Source organism: Felis catus, chromosome C1 (assembly GCF_018350175.1).
Source record: "Felis catus isolate Fca126 chromosome C1, F.catus_Fca126_mat1.0, whole genome shotgun sequence".
Classification (NCBI taxonomy): Eukaryota; Metazoa; Chordata; class Mammalia; order Carnivora; family Felidae; genus Felis; species Felis catus.
Genome location: NC_058375.1, coordinates 119,500,954 through 119,520,748, shown reverse-complemented (window position 1 = coordinate 119,520,748; position 19,795 = coordinate 119,500,954).

Genomic DNA, 19,795 nt, shown 5'->3' with positions numbered 1-19,795 from the left:
TGAGTCCCCACAGGGTAAATAGCACCCTCGCAGAACCCCAGCTTCCTCTCAAAGTTTGCGCCTCGTCCAGTATCTTTCCGGGAGGCCCCAGTGGAAATCTCCAATGTTCTTGTGTAGCTGCTTCGTTCCAGTCCACTGCAGGGAACTCTACCATCCCTCCCTCCGAGGAACCAACCTCAATACTTTTCTGGGACCCATGCCCCCTACTGCCCTACAGAGATTCCCTTAGCCGATATGCTTCCGCATTGCCCCTTTGCCCAGGGCCCCCTGCTCACTGGACTCCTGGACTCCACCTCTGTCCTGCGAGAAGAAAAACGCAGGACACAACCTCGGTGTCCTCCTTTTCCGGAGAGGTGCCTCAGTGGAGTTGGGAAAGCCCCTGGTGCCCAGCGTTTGCACACAGCCCCTTATCACCCCCACCTTCTCTGAGTTGGCACAGAGTCCCCCACGGCCAGATCAAGTTAAAACCGTGGCTTTAGGTCAAAGCTGCCTCCTAGACCCACAGCACATCCCAGAGGCGGGAAGATAGCAGAGTCCCTGGAGGTCACCGTGCTCTTGGCATGATCTTACGAGATACTGGCCGATTAAACTGAAGATAACTAAGCAAAACTTCGTACTCATCTAGAAATCATTCGGGATAAGAAGATAGTACGCCCAAGTGGTGGTAGAACCGAATCCAGATGGTCGTTACTGGGTTTTGACAGCTCAGCCCCTTGATTCCACTTAGGGAAACCCTGTGTTCTGCAGGAGCACGACTGGAAACTTCTGGGCCGGAACAGAGTGAGGGAGCCGAGGACGGCCAAAATATCAACGCTACAAAGCAAGAAAAGTTAAGCGAAAGAAGCAAGTTGCTGAGTATGCAGAGAGTAATCCCGGAGTTTTAGAGAAAGAATCTCATTGGTACGTATACGCATGTGAGCGCAGAGAAGGATAGGAAAGGAGGTAACAATAGTAGCCTCAAGGTGGTCAATTGTATAATTTGTTATTTGCTGATTTTTAACGTTTACTCAACTTTGTTTGGTGTCACCGAATTCTAAAACAGTGTATTATTTTTTTTTTAGTGTTTGAGAGGGCAATAAGATATTTTCAAGTATAAAAATATAGACCAAGAAGCTTAAAACAGCCCATCAAGCTTGTGAGTGAACGCTCTTTAAACAAGAGCATTTATTTTTTTTTTAATTATTTTTTTCAACGTTTATTTATTTTGGGGACAGAGAGAGACAGAGCATGAACGGGGGAGGGGCAGAGAGAGAGGGAGACACAGAATCGGAAACAGGCTCCAGGCTCTGAGCCATCAGCCCAGAGCCCGACGCGGGGCTCGAACTCACGGACCGCGAGATCGTGACCTGGCTGAAGTCGGACGCTTAACCGACTGCGCCACCCAGGCGCCCCTAAACAAGAGCATTTAAACAAAATTTATAGCAAAATGGAGTCTGCGGGGGGTGCGGGGGTGACCCCAGGGAGCCAGGGAAGCCACCTGCCTACTGGTGGAAGGGACAATTGCAGGTCAGCAGCTGCGAGAGAGAAGTACTTGGAGCCCCAGAAGGGAGGTGCCTTCCAGGGGCAAGGGTCCAGTAAGACCAGGGCGGCCTCCAGCCTACAGACAGCTCGGCCTGGAAGCGGGGACGATGACCTGGAGCCCGAGTAGAAAGACGATGAAGAAATCACTTCCAGAAGAGAATGCCACCAAGCCTCCCAGCAGTGCCCAAGCCACCTCGGGATCGAGGGGGGAGGGGCGGGGGGAAGGCGCCCAGGGCAGCATGCCCAGAATTGGCACGAGCCAAGCTACTCTGTGGGAAGAATTAAAATAAGGAATTTGACTTTGCAGAAGTCAATCATGTTGTGTCACAGCGATTTCTTTGTTTCCTTTTTGTGTGGCTGTGGCATCTTAGTAGAGCTCTGTTTTGACAATTCCAGACTTCCTCAGAGCTGAGCTGGGAAGCAACGGGTTTCTATTCACCGTGAACAAGATGGGGTGGGGTGGGATGTGAGGCAAAGTGGCCAGAGATAAAACAAGGTCCCTTATTTGAGGCGGCGGAGTTTGGGGAGTGCCTAGGTGAGAAAGAGCCGAGTATCCACAAGCAAGCCAGGACAAGCAAATTCAGTGGTCAAGTTCAGGGGTCAAGTTCAAGGGTCAAGTTCAGGGGTCGAGTTCAGGGGTCTGGGGACAGGGCGCAGTTGGCATCCAACGGAAGGAGGTCCATCAGGATGGAAAACGATGGGGCGGGGAAGTGTTTGCATTTGCCTCTTCTGACCACCCGTCAGGTGACATGTCAGGGGTCTAAACACCTTAAAAGGAAATGTCGTGGGGAAGTGGGGGGAAATGCAGCAAGAAGGAAAATGCCAGGGAATAAAGAAGTGTGTCTCCCTTAGAGACGGGTGCCGGGAGCCTCAAACGCACGGGCCGGTGTCTCCCCCAGCCCCACTCTTCTTCCCCCAACCCCCTCGGATCAGGCTCAGGATCCTGAGTTCAGAGTCCCGCCCCGGGACAGGCATGTATTCGCTGAGCCAGTGTCTTCAAACTGAGTGGTAGAGATCCAGAGACCCCATAAGCCCCTCCAGGCCCAGCTGTTCAGGAGACGGGAGAGCAAGGAGAAAGCAGGGATGGGGCCCAACTCCAGGACCTACGCCCCCTAGACCACCACCTCCATTTGACCCGTTTCACACTCTGGGCTCCCGTGGCAACTCTGGTTTGAACAAAGGGCTCTGTGGAGAAAGTACGTTTGAAGACCTCTGCTCTGCAGTGATGGTCCCTACAGAGGAGGAAGAAAGCCCAGCCCTAAGGCTCAGCTGCCGAAGGACAAAGGTCTGGGCAGCTCCCCACGGCTGTACCCACCCCGGTGTAGAAGAAGGGGTGAGGAAACATTCTACCAGGAGGAAGAGAGAGTGCCTCACCAAGATATCAGGAAAGGGTGTCAAGGTCAGAGAGCAGAAGGCTTAGGTTAGGAGAACGAGCAGAAACCTCCATAAATTCTGGGATGCTCGGAAAGGAGTGAGCTGAGACCAGTTCAGGTTTCTCCTGGGCTGAAACCCACGGCGCCAGCCACCACGCCCGTGAACTCCGTCCTGCTGCCTTTTGCAAGCCTCCAGGTGTGTGAGCCTGGGACGCGCTCTCAGTGAGATACGACAGGAGTCAGAGGGTGCGGGTTCAAATCCTGATTCCGCCGTCTACTGGCTGTGCTACCTGAGCAAGTCGCAGCCGCTCCGCCTGTGTCACCGTCTGCAAAAGTGGACAGAACAGCGACCGTGCAGGTTTCAGGGCCTCGGGGCAGAAACGGTGCCTTTTCATTCAACAAACATTTAGGGAGCATCCCCCACGTGCCAAGCGTTCTGAATTCAGCTTGAAAGGTAAGCGGCGTCAGACGTTTAGATGCGCCCACCAAGGTTCCCCATGACCAAGCTCTGGGAGGTCCTCGAGGGAAAGTCTGAGTCCGGCTCGGCTCAGAGCACTCGAGCCCATGTACAGTGCCCGGCTCACAGCTGATCTTTCACAAACATCACTGAACGGGTGGGTGAGGTGAGGAGACAAAAGATTAAATGACAGACGCCATCCCCCCAAATATCAAGGACACTTATATAAGGGAGAAAAATAATACAACAAGGACCAATGTGCTTGCAGGAGGAGAGGCATTTTTTTTTTTTCTGGACAGTTTCTGGGAAGTGTTTTTATACCCCACACCTCTCTTTTCTCACCTGAGCCATTCACGTCCTTCCTGGTGAAGCCAAATAACAGACGGTCTTGTTCCAGCCACGAAAATCCCCAGAATTCCAGGGCAGCAGATGGGGGGAGTATTCTCAGAAGACGAGACTTGACATGCTCTCATAACATTGATATCCTTAATGTGGCCAGTGGGGTGGAGCCACATTGACCCGATGAACGCCCTGGGGAAGCTGGTATTACATTTCGGCTAATACCTGAGACCATATGGGTTTTGCTTGCACTATCTCTGCAAGGAAAGAGTCATATAACCTGAACCAACTGTTTATTTCGATACTCCAACCTCTCTTCTGCCCCCCCCCAGAGAGCTACAAATAATCAGAGCTTGATTGCTGAGATAGTGGCAGGCGTCACTTCCTTCTTCTGTTGAGCTGTGGCTCAGGCAAGCAGGACAGGAGTGTCAATAATTAGAGGTAATTTTTTTTCTCCTTTTCTCCAGAAATACTATTGTCCATTGCCACAACACAATAACTGAACACCCAAATGACGAGGCACAACTATGCTTAGCCTTCTGGTAAGCCTTCTAGAAAAATGCAGTTAAGGTCTATGGTTATGGTAGAGAGAGCTCAGCTCCCTAGGGGTCTGCAGTATTGGGTGAGGGAACGCAACTTGGAGAGTAGCCGTTCAGGACACAGTGAGGGGGAAAAAAGAGGTCCCTGTGTCTTGGGAATCAAGCCATCTGGATTTGGGTCTTGGCCCTGACATAAACGACAACGTCTTGGGTAATATGAAACCTCTCAGTGTTAACTATACATATAAAATATCTATCTAGGGGCGCCTGGGTGGCGCAGTCGGTTAAGCGTCCGACTTCAGCCATGTCACGATCTCGCGGTCGGTGAGTTCGAGCCCCGCGTCGGGCTCTGGGCTGACGGCTCAGAGCCTGGAGCCTGTTTCCGATTCTGTGTCTCCCTCTCTCTCTGCCCCTCCCCCGTTCATGCTCTGTCTCTCTCTGTCCCAAAAATAAATAAACGTTGAAAAAAAAATAAAATATCTATCTATACAATGGTATCTATAAAATCCATTCTTGCTCTTTCTCTTCCCCTTATTCCCCCCTCCCCTCTTTGAATAACTCGCTCCCAACCCATAAAGTGGGACTGAAAATGGCCTGAGGTAAGCTGAATAATAGCCCCTCTGCAGATGTCCACATCCTAATCCCCAGAGCCTACCATACTATGTTACCGTACTATGTGGTAAAAAGGACTTCGTGGAGGTGATGAATTAAGGATCATGAAATGGGAAGATTATTGTGGATGATCTAGGTGAGCCCAATGTAATCTCAAGGGTTTTTACAAGAGGGAGAGAGGAGGGTCGCATAGAGAGAGAGAGGACAGCAGCAGAGGTCAGAAAGGAGAGAAAAATGCGAAACTAGTGCCTTCAAAGATGGAGAAAAAGACCATGAACCCAGAAACGTGTGCAACGTCTAGAAGTTGGAAAAAGCAAGGAAATGAAATCTCCCCTAGAGCCCCCAGAAGGAACATAATCTTGTGAATCCATTTTATGCTTCTGATTTCCGGAACTGTACAATAACAAATTTGTGCTGTTTTAAGTCACTAAGTATGTGGTGATTTCTTACAACAGCAAAAGAAAATTAGTACAATGCCCATGAGGGAGGGGCTTGAATAGTATGAAGAGAACATTCTCATGGAGGGGAGGTAGCTTTGGTGCTCCCACATGCGGTGTTGTAGACTAAGAGGTTGAGGTCAACATCCATGCAGGGTGCTGCACAGTGCAGGTGACAGTACCCACCCAAGTGGGGACGTGAGAGTGTCCGCACCAGAGAGCAGGAGCAGCAGTGACAGGAGTTTGGTTACGTTGAGAGAGACTTATCAAATAAGTACAAAGGATAAAGATAATAGGGGCGAGATCTCTCACGGTCAGAGAAGGTGCTAGATTAAAATCAGAGGTGAACCCGTGGTTTCTAAATATACACATATTCTCAAGGTCTGTCCACTGAGACCAGGAGAGCAGCAACACCTCAATAACTGTGAGCACTCTGAGAGACTCAATTGTGGCTTCTAAATACCATTCTCCACTAACAAGAACTGTGTCCCTTAGAGAAATGGCTGATTTCAGGACTGGGGCAAGAAAGAATCCGCCTGGGTGGCTCAGTCGGTTAAGCGTCCGACTTCAGCCAGGTCACGATCTCGCGGTCCGTGAGTTTGAGCCCCGCGTCAGGCTCTGGGCTGATGGCTCGGAGCCTGGAGCCTGTTTCCGATTCTGTGTCTCCCTCTCTCTCTGCCCCTCCCCCGTTCATGCTCTGTCTCTCTGTCTCAAAAATAAATAAATAAACATTAAAAAAATTTTTTTAAATAAAAGAAAGAATAAAATGAGCCTGAAATGTCTTTTCGTGCCAGAAAGTAAAGAATTCCTCAAAGATTGACAGAGGCATATCTAAAGGACACAGAAGGCAGTTTGAAGGTACTCCCAATGGCCAAATTTAGGGTAATTGGATTAGCAATATAGATAGATATAAATAAGTTCGATAGATACATAGAAACCTATTCTATGTATTATATATTACAAATAGATAATTGCAACCTATTCAATAAAATAGGAAGCTATGAGTTGTACCCTATGAATAAATAAACACATCAAAACTTTGATGAGAAATGGGATGTGTGTATGCACCCAAAATACCTCTCCACAAAACGTAGAGAAGTCTAGCAGACGGTACCTTGCTCAAGTGACCAAAGCTAACACCAACAGTGATAGGAAAAATGAAAATTGGGTACTCTGTGATAGAATGCCCTGAGAATTACACAGCATCACTTCTGCGGTATTGCTGCTAAAGTTGTATGACTGAGGATACGTCCAGCAAACCCTAATTATAGGTCATTCTATAAAATAAGTGAACTCGCCTCTTTAACAGGACCAAGACCACCAAAGTCCAGGGAAGACTTTTCCAAATTGGAGGAGACTAAAAAGACATGACGAGTAAAGACAACCATGGTTCTGCACTCAGTCCTTTTGCTATAAAGGACATTAGTGGGATGAGGTACGTTTTCATAGCCTTCACCCAACACCATGAAAGAATTCTTCCTTTCCACTAAAAATTACTGGACTTTTTTTTTAAATGTTTATTTATTTATTTTTGAGAGACAGAGACAGAGCACAAACAGGGGAGGAGCAGAGAGAGAGGGAGACACAGAATCTGAAACGGGCTCCAGGATCTGAGCCATCAGCACAGAGCCTGAGGCGGGGCTCGAACTCACAGACCGAGAGATCATGACCTGAGCCGAAGCCAGACGCTCAACCGACTGAGCCACCCAGGTGCCCCAAAATTACTGGACATGTAAATGTTTGTTTTAACATTACAAAATTCATTTTCGAATCCCAAGTCAACAACTGCCTTTCAATCCTGAAATAGACACACTGCACGCGGAAGTTCTACAAATGCCATTTAATTGGCACAATAATGGATAAAGTAAGCGTTTTCTCCCAGAATTTGGAGCCACGAGTACATCTAGCCAGGCTCCTTACCTGCACTTTTACTTTCCTTCCAGTCTGTTTTCCATCTCGCTGCAGAATGCCACTCTGAAATGCAAGTCTGATCGCATCACTCTCCCGCTCAACATTTGTCAGCGATTCTCTACTGCATAAGCAAGGGTTCTTAGCCTGGGCTTCCGAAGATAGGCGAGCCTTGTAATTGCAGTCACAATTTTGTGTGCATGCGATACACGCAGTTTTCTTAGGAGAGGGTCCGTAGATTTCATCCAATTTCTGAGGGATCCACCAAGAAAAGGATGAGGACCCTTGGACTCAGGATTAAGTCCAAGCTCCTGAGCCTGGCAGACAAAAGCCAGTAAAGGCTGCAGCTCTCCCACCGCTTCCCTCTTCATACTTTTTTCGTTCGAATAATTCCAGGCTCCGGGTGCTTAGAATTTCCCACCTTCCGCCATGCTGCTTCTGCACCCCACCCCTTCACTCCTGCTGCTCTTGCTAGCTGGAATGTCCTCCCTCCTTCCTTCTCCTGGCTGCCTCTTGCTCATCCTTAAAGGCTCAGTGAAAGTAGTCCCCTCCCCAAAGAGAGCCTTCCAGAACGCTCACACTGGGCTAAGCACCTCCCTTGTGTTCTTCTCGAATGTCCCGTGCATGCCGTAGTAATGATGCTGGCTGTGATCTGTTCTAGCCATTGACTCATGCACCTGTCTCCCCGCTGGGCTGCGGGTGCCTTGGAGGCAGAGAGCATGTGCTGCTCATGTCTGCATTTCCTGGATCTCATTCCAGGCCAGGCACAGGATGCGCATTCGAGAAACATTTACGGGACTCGGAGGAACCCCACACAGACCAGTGATGCGGCTATTGTCTCATCCATTAGCACCTCATTTGCTTGGCCCCCACCATTCTGGGAGACTCTTGCCTCTGCCTGGCCCAGGTAAAGGGCCTGGAGGGAGAGACAGCCTGGCTCCACTCGTGACCTTGGGTGAATCACCTCACCTCTCCCTGACCCTCCCTTTCTTCTGTGTCAAATGAAGCTAATAGTTCGGACCCGCCCTGTCCCACCCTGACAGCGCAGACAGATGGGATAATAGGTCTGAAAAGCTTGGGGGAAGGGGCCCGTGCATATGTGGAACACACTCACCGCCCCACACATGCGGGAAGAGGATGAGTGTGTCAGACTCCAAGGCCAGGCGCCGTGAAGAGAGTGCCCTTTGCTTCTGGTGTTCATATGGAAGAAAGAAAATCAGATAAAATCTGATGCCACAGGCTCGGCCCTTTAAACCTCCCTCCAGCTTCCCCAAAGGTGGTGGCGGCGGGGGGGGGGGGGGGGGGGGGGGGGGCGGGGGCGGGGGCGGGGAGAGAGTTGCACGTTAATTTTGTCTTCTTGCAAAGAAGAAGCTTGCAGCAAAGAGGAACCCAGAGCAAGAAAGGAGGGGCGGGGAGGCAGTGCTGATGATGATGAATCGCCGGATAACCGAGAGAGAAGCGAAATACGAATTGGACTTTCTGCTGGCAGCTTGCAATAATCCCACCCTTTGGAATGTGCCTCGAGCCTCCAATTGCTGTCTTTTGGCTTCGATTAAACCCGGAGATAGCTTGCCAAAGTTTGAAACCCACCCGACCCTCACGCGCAGTGTGTGTTTTGAGCTCAACTTGAACTTTATGAGGTGCAAGTTAATTTGCATTTGGCAAAATGCAATTTCCTGTTTCTAAGAAAAAGGGACTTTAAAGATTTATTTAAGAGACACAAATGGCTTCCTGGACATCAAATAGCTCTTACAAAGCAATATTTTAATAAGTTAAGTGTAAATGAATTGGAAACACATGAATCTGATTTCCCTTGAGCTGCAGATGGGCTTAACAAATACGGGGGGCGGGAAATGGCTTGGCACGGGGGCGTGGGGGTTTTCTCCATCCAGAAAGTTGCAGAAAGTAGATCAAGATGTTAGACAAACCCGTCCCCACGGCAGGGCTCCCTTGCCCGGATTGTGTATCTCCCGGACTCTTGCTTTCTCTGTAAACAAAGGGAGGATTCCATACAGGCTCTGCCGGGCAAGTCCCCGTTACCTGCTTTGCTTCCTGCCTCCGCACCGCCAGACCTTCTTCCTTCTGCCTCTCTCTCCCCTCCTTCCCTCTGACATGCCAGGCTGTGGTTTCCTCCCGCCTCTCCCAAAGCCTCCCGCTTGGGCTCCACCGCGGAGACAATACAGGCACTGGGGCTCAGGTGGGGGCCCCGTGGTGCCCAGTCCTTCTCTCCAGCCTCGGCTGCTCCTATCTGAAGACGTCCCTGCCCAGGGCCTCACCCCCATCTAGGGGACCGTGGAGACGCCCCAGTTACCTGCCCTCCATGTCGCCCCAACCTCTCTCGCCTGAGTCCATCGTTTTATAAGTCGAAGCCCGCCACTGGACTTGAGGTTGGTGGCCAGGGTGCCGCCCCCGCTCTCTAGTGGATGGGGTACTCGTTATGGGGCGATGGGCGTATGGGGACACTCTCGGGCGAGGCAGGCTGGAAGGCAGCTGCGCACCAGCACATAGAAGGTGGAATCTAACCTGCCGGGAGGTGGGGAAGGCATTCCCGGGGTCCCAGAAAAGGCGGTGATCCTCGGACAGGAAACCAGACGACAAGAATAGGCCCGACGTCAGCAAGACTCAGGACTTCGGCATCAGCCTCTCTTTCTTGGCCTGGTGCCCCAGGGCCTTGCATGTGCTCCTGGAGGGTGGGCCGAAATCTCTAGACCCGATGACAAGCTGCAGAGGAGGGGCGTGTGCCATGAAGTCTCTCAGAGGCCTCACGGTGAGATGTTGCCGCTCTCCTGGTCTCAGTGGACAGACCTTGAGAACCGATGCCTGTTTATCTCAAGAAACCAGGAGTTCACCTCTGCTTTCAGTCTAGCACCTTCTCTGGCCATGAGAGATCTCGCTCCTAGTATCTTTGTCCTATGTACCTTTTTGGTAAATCCCTCTCGGTGTAACCACCCTCCTGTCAGGAGGGTGTGCCTCTCCTTGCCGGATGTCAGGCGGGGGCTGCTCTTAGCTCCGGAAGCCACCTCCATCCTCTGCCATCACGTGCTCTCCATCCTCCAACCGGAAGTGGAGCACCTCTGAGTACCCTCGTGCTCCAAATCTCTGACAGTCTCTGAGTCCTCTGTCTCGGACCTCAGGCCTACGTTTAAAGGGTCATGTGATTAGGTCAGGCCCACCCAGATACCCTCCCCGTATTAAGGGAGATTTTGAGGGCACTTAAAGACTCTTGCAAAATCTCTTCACAGCAGGCTCTAGATGGATGTTTGGCTGAAAAATGGAGTTGTGTGTATACCAGATGTCAAGAATCTTAAGGCCCATCTAAAATTCTGCCTGCCCCACTCCTCAAAGAGTAGAAAAAAAAAAGAAGGAAGAGGAAGGAAAGGAGGGAGGGATAGAGGGAGGGGAGGAAGGAAGAGAAGGTAGAGAAGAAAGGGAGGGAGAGAGGAAGGGAGAGGGGAGGAAGGAATAAAGTCACCTTGCTAATTTGACGTAGGGCTTCAAAATATTCACGCCCTTTGAGTATTTCAGGCTGGGGAAGCTGAACTAAAGAAAGAATCTGAATGCAGGGGGAAGGAGTCGTATAAATGAAGATGTTCATTGTAGAATCATTCATAATCATGAGGAAATAGAAGTAACATAAATGCAACAATAGACTATAGGGGAAAACATCTACAGTAATGACTTTTACTATGTCATCATTCCATCATAATGACTATGATGGAATGAAATGGAGTGATTTTAAATGATGTTGAAAAAGGTTGGTTATCAGGGCGCCTGGGTGGTTCAGTCGGTTGACCATCTGACTCTTGATTTTGGCTCTGGTCGTGATCCCACACTCCATGCTGAGCCTGGAGCCTGGTTGGGACTCTCTCTCTCTCTCTCTCTCTCTCTCTCCCCCTCTTTCCCCTCTCCCCCACTCACGCTCTCTCTCCCCCCCAAAAAAACTAAATAAAAATAAAAAATTTAAAAAATTTAAATTAAAAAAAGATTAAAAATTTTTTAAAGATTGGTTATCAACCAGTAAATGTTTAACGTGACAATGCCTATTAAATATATAAATCCTATATTTAGTATGAGTTTGACTATGTCATGTTTATATATATAAACATATGCGTATCTATATATGCAAACCGCGAGCTAGGTATGCATACAGATAGACACAGATAGGATAAAAAGGGAATACATCACAATGTTAATAGAGCTTTTCTCTGGGCACTAGAAAGATTGATGATTTTATTGGCATTGTTTTCTTCATGGTGGTAAAGTGTATAAAACATAAAATTCACCATTTAAACATTCCAAGTGTAGAGTTCAGTGACATTAAGTACAATTCATGCTGTTGTGCAGCCCTCACCGCCATCCATCTCCAGAACTTTCCAGTTCCCAAAGTGAAAGTCTATGCATGAAGCAATAACTTCCCACTGGCCCCTCCCACAGCCCCTGGCCACCACCATTCCATTTTCTGTCTCTGTGACTGTGACATTACTGTCTCATGTAAGTGGGATCATACAGTATTTGTCCTTTTTTGTCTGGCTGAGATCAGTCAGCCTTACGTCTCCAAGATGGAACCATAGTGTGGTATGTGCCATTGAAATGCATCTCTCCTTTCTTTTTTTATGTTTATTTATCCTTGAGACTAGGAGCGTGAGTCTGGGAGGGGCAGAGAGCGAGGGCGACCGAGGATCTGCGGCAGGCTCCGTGCTGACAGCAGAGAGCTCGACGTGGGGCTCGAACCCATGAACTGCGAGATCATGACCTGAGCCACCCAGGTGCCCCGCAAAGGCTCTCTTTGTAATCAAACATTACTCAGGCTCTTCTGAGCCCTTTACTCGACTGGCCTTACCCTTGGTCTTCGTCCTTGCCGTCCTTCGTCCAGCACCACCTAATCACAGCAAGTATCCTACGAGTCCCTGGCCTGTTGTCAGCAAGAATCCTGTTCAGTCGTAAGCGACTGAAGCCCCCTACCCTTGATGGCTCCTCTTGGTAATTTTCCAGCCCCTCCCCCACCTGCACTCTGCTCCTTGGCTACAAATCCCCATGTGTCTCTGTTGCATTCAGGGTCAAGTCCGTGTTTTCTCCCCTCTAGCGATGCTGTTGACACCAATTACAATAGTCCCGAAAAAGCCTCCCTTAGCGTTTTAACGCGTATCAGAATAGTTTTTTCCTGGTCCAAATTAATTTCCTTTTTAAGGCTGAGTAATACTCCTTTGTGCGCATATACCACATTTTGTTTACGCCTCCGTCCGCTGATGGACATGCGGATTGTTCCCACCTCTTGGCTCTTGTGAATAATGCTGCCGTGAAGGCGAACGTGGGCCTGCCAAACGTCCGTCCAGCCCCCCGCTTTCAGTCCCTCTGGTGCATTCCCAGCAGTGCAGTTGACGCATCGCATGGTAATTCCGTGTTTAATTTTTTCCAGAGGCCCTCACACTATTTTCCACAGCAGGTGCCCTGTCTTACCTTCCCACCAGGAATGCACCAGGTTCCAACTGCCCCACATCCTCTCCAGCACCTCATATTATTATCGTCTCCTGTTTCGATTAATTTTTTTCTTAACATTTATTCATTTTTGAGAGACAGAGAGACAGAGCGTGAGCGGGGGAAGGGCAGGGAGAGAGAGGGAGACACAGAATCCGAAGCCAGGCTCCGGGCTCCGAGCTGTCAGCACAGAGCCCGACGTGGGGCTCGAACTCATGAACCGAGAGATCATGACCCGGGGCCGAACTCAGATGCTTAACTGACTGAGCCACCCAGGCGCCCCTCTCCTGTGTTGATAATAGGCATCCTAAAGGCTGCGAAGGAGAACCCACTCTGTAGTTCTGATTTGCATTTCCCTAAAAAGTACTTACTTTGGCATCTTTTCATGTACTTACGTGCCATCTGAGCATTTCCTTTGGAGAAATACCTAGCCGAACCCGGAGTTCGTTTTTAACCGGGCTGTTTTGTTTTGGTTTGCTTGTTTTGAGTTGTAAAAGTTCTTTAAGGTACTCTGGATATCTACCTCTTGAAGATAGTTTGCAAACGTTTTCTCCGATTCACGGGTTGTTTCCTCACCCTGCTGATAGCGTGCTTTGGCACACACAAAATAGTTGTGTGCGTGTGCGCGTGTGTGTGTGTCTGTGTGTGTATTCCAAAGTTGCCGCAATAAACACGTAGTACTTTCAAAATCGAGGGGAAAACTTTAAAAACTCAATATGATGCTTGCGAAGAGTTTTTCATAATATGAAGAGATACATATGTAACGCTGTCTGGCTAATTGAAACACAAGAAACTCAGTTGTAAGTACAACTAGATAGCCGCAAGGAAGAAACATACAAGCACAGTAGAAAAAGATCAGAAAACAAAACAATGTTGTTGTTTTCTCTGGGCGGCCAGATTATGGGTGAAATGTTTACTCTTTTCCCTTTTCTGTATTTTCTAACTTCCTATAATAAACGTGCATCACCCGTAAACACAGAAGGAGAAGAAATGACACTTAAGAGGGAGGGAAAAAAACATCTGGACTCTCAAGAACCAAATAAATCTTTCGGAAGTACAGAGGAAAGTAAAAATGTGTTTTGGTCCCTTCCCCTGTCCTTAGGGTCTCTCTGCATGATTGCTGTGTTGTGTTGTGTTTGTTCATTTTTTGCTTTTTGTTTTTTGGGTTTTTGTGTGTGTGTGTGTGATTTCTGGTTTGGGGAGTTGGTGGTGGTTGTTTTTTGGGGATTTTTGGAACTTGTAGCTGAGTTCTCTTACCCAGTAGGTAGGATCAGGGCAGGGACCTTCCAAATGCCCATCTCGCTCAGAGGCCAGATCTTCAACATGCGATTTCAGCTCCCGAGCTGGCGAGGCAGATTGGGGAGCGAAAAAATTTTTCAGTTCTATTTCTGAAGATATCGTGACGGCCAACTCCTTCTGCCCTTACGGAAAAGGAAATTTGCGGGTGACACACATTTTCTTTGGGTGAGTTTTGCATTCACTCACCTCAGGGTATAAAACTCGGGCAACACTGCCATATGCTAATCTTCAGAATGAATGAGCAGAAGTAGCCAACTCATCTTAAACGAACAGGGTCTTAATTCATGATTCCGTTACCTCTCCCGCCCCTGCTTTGGGGGAGCCTATGCGTGTCTCTAACCAGGTAGGGTGTGTGTGTGCATGTGGCTCTGTTATAGGACATCGCACGCTCTTTATGGAGTCAGAGCCAGCTCGAGGCTGTATTTGACTATGGGGCTACGGGCTTTCTTGAAGACAGGAGCAGTATTTTTTTTTTAAGTTTATTTATTTATTTTGACAGAGGGAGAGGGAGGGGCAGAGAGAAAGGGGGGGAGAGAGAGAGAGAGAGAGAGAGAGAGAGAATCCCAAGCAGGCTCTGCACTGTCAGCACAGACCCCAAGGTGGGGCTTGAACTCACAAACCCCAGATCATGACTTGAGCTGAAACCAAGAGTCAGACGCTCAAGCAACTGAGCCACCCAGGTGCCCCAGGAGCAGGATTTTTTTTTTTAAGCTGGGTGGTACGGGTTCCAGTCTTGAGGTCAGAGCAGTAGCCCCGCTCTGAGAAAGTCACGTCATTTTCCTGAGGTTCAGTTTCCAGAGAGGAATCCAGAAAAACATTCCTCCCTCACATAAGTGCCCAGCTGACCCTCCCTTCCTTTAGCTCTTTCAAATCATCACCACCTCCTGTCCACTAATAACTTCTGTATCAACCATCCCCTGCCCAGCCTCGTGGTTCTTCTAGTACTTTACTGTCACTCCAACATTACACGACACGTTCCTTTGCTTGCTCATTGCTGGTCCATCTCTCCTGCAGAAGGCAAGTTCAACACTGACAGGTCTTTGTTTCGTTTATTACGCACCCCCTGGGATCTGACACAGCACCTGGCACGTGGTAGGTACTAAGTGTTTACTGCATGATTTAATGAGTCGATTCAATCAGTCTCAACAAATCAGTCACTAAAATAAGTTAGCCTCCACCTCCCTCCCATGCTGAGGATAACGTGAGACTATTTTTATGAACTTCAAAATTCTTCATCGTTGTCAGCTATGGTTCATCTTTGTATGCCTCCCCCAGTGTCCTCAGTGCTCCGCATATAATTGGTGATTAAGAAATCTATCTGGTGAATAGGGGCACCTGGGGGGCCCCGTCGGTTAAGTGTCTGACTCTTGGTCGCGGCTCAGGTCACGATCTCATGGTTCGTGAGATCGAGCCCCGCATCAAGCTCTGTGCTGACAGCACGGAGCCTCCTTGGGATTCTCTCTCTGCCCTCCCCCACTTGCACTCTTTCTATGTCGCTGTCTCAAAATAAATAAATACACATTCTTCAAAAATCTGGCGAGTGGATGACTCAAGTAATCCGTAACGTAGTTACGGTCAGTCAACTCTCCATCATCGGCATTAATGAGCGGGAGGCAAGCGACAGATCATTTGGAACAGAAGCTGCTCTGAAAAGCATTGCTGTGGGCTGGAATGTGTCCCATCGTATTCGTAGCTTGATCTCCCAATAGTGGCCACGGGCCTGGGAGCCAGGGCCGGCTCACTAGCTCCGTGCACCTAATGACTCACTGCTCAGACGTTTGAAGTCCCCTTTGCTGCATGTTCCAACAAACGTATTCATTTCCTGCTGCCTTTTGAATCCCAGCCTGGCCTGAATGGCTCCACCCCGTCCCTTCAGCTCTGATTTACAGGACCTTTTCTCAAAGCCAGAGGCATCCACAGGCGGCCAGAGCCCGGGGCAGGCGCGGAGCACGAAGTTCTCCTGATGAGAAAGGCTGTAAGAGCACATACTGAGAGGCCGACAGAACGGTATGTTCCCTTCCGCAAGACTGTGGCTTTTCCCCAGGACCTCCAAGGCCTCCAGCAGAGCAGAAAACTTCCGGGAACCATTTGCTTTCTGCTTTCTTCTTCTTTGACTTATCACAAGTGCAGCCAACAGCTGTCATTTATTTCTGGCGCCTGATTTTGCCGCGTTTGTGAATTATCTCATTTAAAGCTCAGCATCGCCCTTCGAGATCAGGAGAGATATCCTCTCTCCTCTTGCAGATGAGGAAGTGAGGGTCAGGCGGGTGAGGCTCCCACCCAGGGTCGCACAGCCGAACGGTGACCCAGGATTAGTCGGCCCCCTTCGCCACTCCTGCCCCTCACATATCATCTCAATAATCAGATTTTACTTTTATTTTTTTAAGTTGACTCCTTTATTTTGAGAGACAGAGAGAGACAGAGGTCACGAGCATGAGCAGGAGAGGGTCAGAGAGAGAGAGAATCCCAAGCAGGCTCCACACTGTCAGCACAGAGCCCAACGTGGGGCTCGATCTCAGGAACCTCGAGATCATAACCTGAGCCAAAACCAAGAGTCGGATGCTCGACCGACTGAGCCACCCAGGTGCCCCTCGGATTTTACCTTTAAGTAGGTCTTTTCCCCTATAGCCACTGAATTCTTAAAGGTGGTTTATTAGCATTCAGGAGCACGTTTCTGATGTAGGAGTGAAGACCAATGAGAAAATGGGATTCCGTATACTACAATTCGGTAGAAAGTTAAAGGGCAGGCTTACCACCCTGATTATGTTTTGCTCGGGCCAATGTTAATGTTAGTTTGTCCATCTGATCAGTAAGTATTTGAGTACCTGCTCTGTGCCCAGAGGGTACACCTGCTCTGTGTATCGGGGGTACAGCGCTGAGCAAAACAGACACATCACCCCCTCCATGGGTCTTATGCTCGACCCACTGATAGAGGCAGTGGTTAGGAAAATATGGAGTAGGTTAGTTGGAAATATGAAAAATAAAGTAGGGCAGGGGAATGGGGAGCACAGAAATGGTGGAAGTATCCAAGGAAGAATTGGTTGATAAGGTGGAGTTTGAGAAAAGATCTGAAAAATGTGAGGGAGTGAGCCATATAGATACTGGCCGAAGGAGCAGTCCTGGTGGAGACAATAACGGGCTCAAAGGTCCTGGGGCAGAAATGTGTCCAGAGGGTTGAAGAGACAGCAACAAGGCTGAGGAGTGAGGTCTGAGAGGTTAAGACCAGAGGGTTAGATCATATTGGGCAGGGTGCATGGAGAGCAGTCTGCGTGTCGGGAACCAGGTTGAGGAAAGAGTCACGGCCGCATCGGCACAGCCAACATGACACGCGTATTATCTTGCCAAAGACAATCCCATGGTTAAACGTTCTTATTGAAGCTAAGTCACTGCAACCTTCACCCCGATGTGTCCTTCAAAAATACACTTCAGCCTGTTGATATTTCTAAACCCTACTCACTATATACTGCGTTACCAATGCAGTGCAGAAACAACTATATCCCGATGTTGTCAATTGTCTGATAACTGTGTTCCAATCTCACACTCTGAACTGTGGGTCCTAAAATCCCTGTGTCGAAGCGCTCACCTGCAATGTGATGGTATTTGGAGATGAGGCCTTTGAGAGACGATTGGGTCGTGAGAGTGCGGACCCCGAGATGGAATTCGCGCCTTTAAATTTTTTTTTTTCAACGTTTATTTATTTTTGGGACAGAGAGAGACAGAGCATGAACGGGGGAGGGGCAGAGAGAGAGGGAGACACAGAATCGGAAACAGGCTCCAGGCTCTGAGCCATCAGCCCAGAGCCCGACGCGGGGCTCGAACTCACGGACCGCGAGATCGTGACCTGGCTGAAGTCGGACGCTTAACCGACTGCGCCACCCAGGCGCCCCGGAATTCGCGCCTTTAGAAGAAAAGAAAGAGAAAGATCTCTCTCTCTCTCTCTCTCTCTCTCTCACCATGGCCATACACCAAGGAAAGACCATGTGAGGACACAGAACGCAGCCCTCCGAAACCCAGGAAGAGAAACTTCATCAGAACCTGACCACGCTGCCAGCCTGATCTCAGACTTCCAGCCTCCAGAGCGGTGAGAAAAATAAGCCTCTCAGTCTGGCGTATGGTATTTTTTACGGCAGCCCGAGCCGACTGAGACAATTGGCTGCCTTTGAAATTCTGCGCATTTTATTTCATGTATTTCAAAACATCCTGAGATGGGATCTGTGGGCTTCGCTGTACTTCCAGAGGGTTCCAGGGCACAATAAAGTTTAAGAAGCCCTCTCATGGCGTCCTTTGAGTCATTAGGAGAACAAGCATTTTTATTACTGCTGGGAAAGGGAGCCACCGCAGGGGTAAGCTGCATGTGTTTGTTAACGGGATCAGAGTGACTCCCGAGTTGAGAGTACGTTTTGAGCAAGAGTGAGGAGGCCGCTTAGCAAAACTGTTGCAAGCATCTAAGCAACGGATGACGGTGGCTTAGTTTAGGGTGGTGTTTTTATTTTTCCCAGTTTAAACAGAAATTACTTGAGGGGCTGACAAGGCCATGGGTGATAAGTGACCAAGAGATTAAAGCCTACAGAGACCAGGGAGAGGTGACTGCAGAAGGTGGCCAAGAAGGAGACAGCGATCAGAGCAGAGTAGCTGGGTACTTATTTCTATAAATGGCCTTCCTTTCATCATTAGGACCTTATAAAACCCATTTATGGGGCAGCCCAATGCGGACAAATGAGACCGTGGAATTAGCAGTAATGAATCGCAATTAAATCCAGTCTGAGTACCTGGCCACACCCCCCCCTCCCAACTCCCCACCCCCTCTCCTCCTGCTCCCTGAACCCCACCCATCACAGGAGGCCAACCCTTCCTGATAAGATCAGGCTCTTTTCAAACCAACTGAACACGTACAGAACAGCAGCACACTCAGCGAGGTACAGCTGGGGATCAAAGCCCGGGGTCCTGTCCAGCTGGGAAGGGACGCAGACTCACAACCGGCTACAGAGCTCCCGCAAAGAAGTATTGTGGAAGTAAGTGCCAAGCAGCCTAGAGTTCAGGGGGAGGGGAGGAAGCACTGTTGGGCAGGGCGACCCCGGGGGTGTCCACTGCCAGCAGGAGCTCTGCTTGACCCTGGAGGGATGAACCTTCCGGAAGCTTCCTCCAAGCAAGGAAGTCGTCTCACTCACCTTTGTAACTCCCATGCTGTCTTTGCAGCTGCTGCCCAGGGAAGGCAGGTCATGGGAGACAGCAGACCTTCCCGGTGAGGGTAACGATGTGACCAGAGACAGTGAAGCACGCGGACATTCAGACGACCAGGCCACTACGTACACGGTTTATGTCAGCAAATTCTAGCCCATGGTCCAAATCCAGTCTGCTGTCTGCCGTACAGCCCACAAACTAAGGTTGGGTTTCACGTTTTTATAGGGTTGAAAACAAGAGTCAAAAGAAGGTTCATCTTAATTATTTTCATTTTAATTTTGAAATTCAATGTCAGTGTCCGTAACATTTTGTTGGAACATAGCCATGCCCATTCATTTATGTATTGTCTGTGGTTGCTTTGGTGTTACAACAGCAGAATTGAGTAGTTGTTACAGAAACCATCTGGCCCACAAAAGCTAAAATATTTACGATCCAGCCCTTCACAGAAGATGTTGGCCAATCCATCCTGTGCGTGGATGGCTCGCCCTCAAATTGTGCAGTGCACAACCTATACCACCGAACACGGCAGCCTTGGCCCAAGATTGGAGTCCAGGGTCCTGGTTGGTAGCCACATTATGCTCTTTTTGCCTAAGCCAATACCTAGCACTCCGCTTCAGTTGCATGCCTTCTTTCTCATCTGGTATTTTGGACACA